The following is a 3,899-nucleotide window of genomic DNA, read 5'->3' as shown; positions in this document are numbered from 1 at the left end:
TAACAGAAATTTGGATTAGAAAAAAAAAATAAAAAATTTACGATATTTAATTTGAGTGATTTATTTGATTATTTATAAAGATTAAAAGCTATTTTAATTCGCGCTTAGAAACTCGAAACTTATTTTAGGTAATATCAAAATTTAATTTACAATGATACTATATGTACAAATAATTAATTGATTTTTTATTAAATTAATTTATTTGATTTAATTTTGATAAAAATAACACGATTTAATTAATTATATGTATTGAATTTTAATTATTAAAAAATATCTTAAAAAAAATATTTTAAACGTTTTTTTTAAATAATTCCCATAACAAGAATATTAAAAAAATGTTATTACTGTAGATAGTCTACATCAGATAATTAATTAATTTAATTAGAATCATATTCATATGTGAGCAAATTATGTATGATAATGTGATCCCGACAGACTAAATTTATTAATAAAGCATGAAAACTACTACAACATTTTTAGAAGACAGCTACTCCCATGAAGATGCTAAAAATATCTTTTCATGATGATCTTTGTTTAAAAAGTGTAATTTATTTATTTTGCAACACTTTAAATAAAGGTAACACTTTTACTTCAAATAAAATCAAACCCTACAATCTATTATCCAATAATCAAAATAATATATCTTTACATAATGACAATCATTAAATCTTCATTGGAGTAGCCACCTTTTTAGAAACATGTAAAATTAACTATTAAATTTGGTTGCTCTGAAACGTAGTAGTTAGTCCCAAAATGAAGTTGCGTCTTATATGGATGCCGTGATGTGAAGATCATATAGTTGAATACGGGGCAATTATCGTCTTCCATGTAATTTTAATATCAGAAAACTATTAGAATTTATTATTTAATTATCAATGATAAAAAATATAGATAAAATATATTATTAAATTATTAAAATAAAAAAATTAAATTAATATAATTAAATAATTACTAAAAATAATAAATTTTCATTGCCTCTAACATTTTTCAATTTTACGTGAAGGCATTATTATCTAAGTAGCCACTACTAACAAAAAGAAAAACCCACTCGACACGTACGTGCTTGAATCAGCACACGCAGCCGAGGCCTCGGTCAATGGCAGCATCATTTGCCTAGCTGGGAGCTGCACCTAAGTTCCAATAGTCAGGAATATAGAATAATTATTCTTACTAGAAAAAAATTTATTTACATCACACTTTAATCGATTGAAATATACCATTAGTCACGTATAAAATTCAATTAATTGTATTATTATATCAATTAATTAAAGTTTTATATATCATTTTAATAGCAATTTTTAATTGATTGGGTAATATAAATAATTGATTGAATTATAAAAAACTAACATTCTATTTATCGTTCAATCGATTGGGTAATATGACCAATCAATTGATTTTTGCAAAAACTAACTGCTTTTGCAACTTTCAATTGATTGTTGTAATAACCTAAAATCCAATTGATTGAGTTATGGAAAACCTGAAATTCAATCGATTGTTTTGTTAATCCAATCGATTGATTTTCTAAGAAACACGATTTCAAAATCCTCGACGGATGTAATGGATCAAAGATAAACGTTTAATCGATTGGAATTGCCAAAAAGTTATTACGATCAATGGAAGATCTAATTCGTTATTGTTTTTGTTTTTTATTATTAATAAACATAATAGAGGAATGATAAAATAATAATTCATAAAATAAAAAATAGTTTTTATGATTAAATAAAATATATGGGGTTAATTTATAATTAAAATTAGAAATGGACTATTTAGCCGTTATTAAAAAACTTAAAAAAATATTTTGTTATGAGATCATGGTCCAAAGGTTCTGGGACCATTGTCATGTTAGTAGGCACTGGATTCGATGGTTCCAGAACGTTTGGACCATTAAATGGTCCATAACAAAATATGTTTTTTAAATTTTTTAATAATTGTTAAATAGTCTTGATCTAATTTTAATTACAAATTAATCCCTTATATATTATTTAATTATAAAATCTATTTTTTATTTTATAAATTATTATTTTATCGTTCATCTATCATAATCAAAAACAAAAATAATAACGAATTAGATCTTCCATTAATCGTAATAATTTTTTGCAATCCTAATCGATTAAAATTTTATCTTTGATCCGTTACATCAGTATAGGTTGTGAAATCGTCTTTCTTATAAAATCAATCGATTGGATTAATAAAACAATCGATTGAATTTTAGATTTTTCATAATTCAATCGATTGGAAGTCAGGTTTCCACAAAATAATCGATTGAATGTTAGATGATAGTATGATTTTCTCAAAAATCAATCAATTGTAATTTTTACACAATCAATTAAACGATAACTAGAATGTGGGTTTTTTCTAATTCAATCGATTGTTCATGTCACCCAATAGATTGAAGGTTTCAAAGCAATATGAGGTCTCACAATTCAATCGATTGATTGTGTTACCCAATCGATTTAAGTCTTCAAAGCAATATGGATTTTCACAATTCAATCGATTGGTTGTGTTATCCAATCGTTTGAATTGTGCACTACGTTAAATGTTATGCCATTCTCAATTTTTCTACTCATGTTTATAAATTATTATTTTATTATTCATCTATCTTATCTTTAAAATTCTATCTCCAATTTTTAAGTTTTTATTTTGATTTAGATACTCTAATCTTATTTTTTCTTTAATATTAAGGTTATAAATTGGTGAATGCTCACCCTCAACCCTAGCTCTTTTTGCATTTTTAGTTTTGGCCATTTTGAGGATATTGGTTCAGTGAGTTTTGTAGGGATTTGGATGAGGATTAATAATATGTATGTAGTTTAAAGTGGATGTGGATGAAATTGGAGAAGAAGAAGAGAGAAGTTTTCTGGATTTAGAGAGAGAAGAGAGGTTATGCAGAAATGGAGTTGTAAAATTTAAAAAGGAAAGAGAGGCTAAACACGGATGTTTATCAGGCTTAATATATAGTGTATATCAAAATTCAATCGATTGTATTATCATACCAATCAATTGAATGTAGGAAAAAACTTCATTCACGTCACATTTAAATTGATTGAATGCTCATACCAATATTGAATTGGAAAATACCGTTATTTGCGTACAAACTTCAATCGATTGTATTATCATACTAATCGATTAAACTTTCATATATCATTCTAATCAATCGATTCGGTAATAGAACCAATCGATTGAATTAACTAAACCCAGATTACTTTGATTATTTCAATCGATTGAATAAGAAAAATCCCACATGCCTTGCAAAATTCAATCGATTGTGTATCAATTCCAATCGATTGAATTTTTAACAAACACGATTTTCCCAATCTAATACGTATGTAACGGATTAATGATAAAATTATGATCCATTAAGATTGCAAAATATTTATTACGATTAATGGAATATCTAATTTGTTATTTTTTTTTAGTTTTTTATTATTAATAAACATGATAGATGAATGATAAAATAATGATTTATAAAATAAAAAATAGATTTTATAATTAAATAATATATAAGGGATTAATTTGTAATTAAAATTAAATAAGGACTATTTAGCAGTTATTAAAAAACTTAAAAAATATGTTTTATTATGAGACTATTTAATGATCCAGACATTCTGAGACCATCGAATTCAATACAATGTTAATAGTAATAGTGTGTGTGAATGAATGTGTTGTGTAATGTATAAGACAAAAAAAATCAGCACACCAGGCGCATATAATCTCCTTTTCCACTTCAAGCATTATAAACACTTTTAAGGAGCTATGAAATAAATTCAAAAACTGACAGTAACTTGGTTTAAATCTGGGATGTGAGGCTCAAGAGACTTAGCTCAGGTAACTTTGCCATTAGACAAGGCTACATCTTACAAAGTTATATGTTAATTATTGTATATATTATATATCGATCC

This window comes from Arachis ipaensis, chromosome B09 (genome assembly GCF_000816755.2).
Source record: "Arachis ipaensis cultivar K30076 chromosome B09, Araip1.1, whole genome shotgun sequence".
NCBI classification, from domain to species: domain Eukaryota; kingdom Viridiplantae; phylum Streptophyta; class Magnoliopsida; order Fabales; family Fabaceae; genus Arachis; species Arachis ipaensis.
This window is presented reverse-complemented; position numbering follows the sequence as displayed.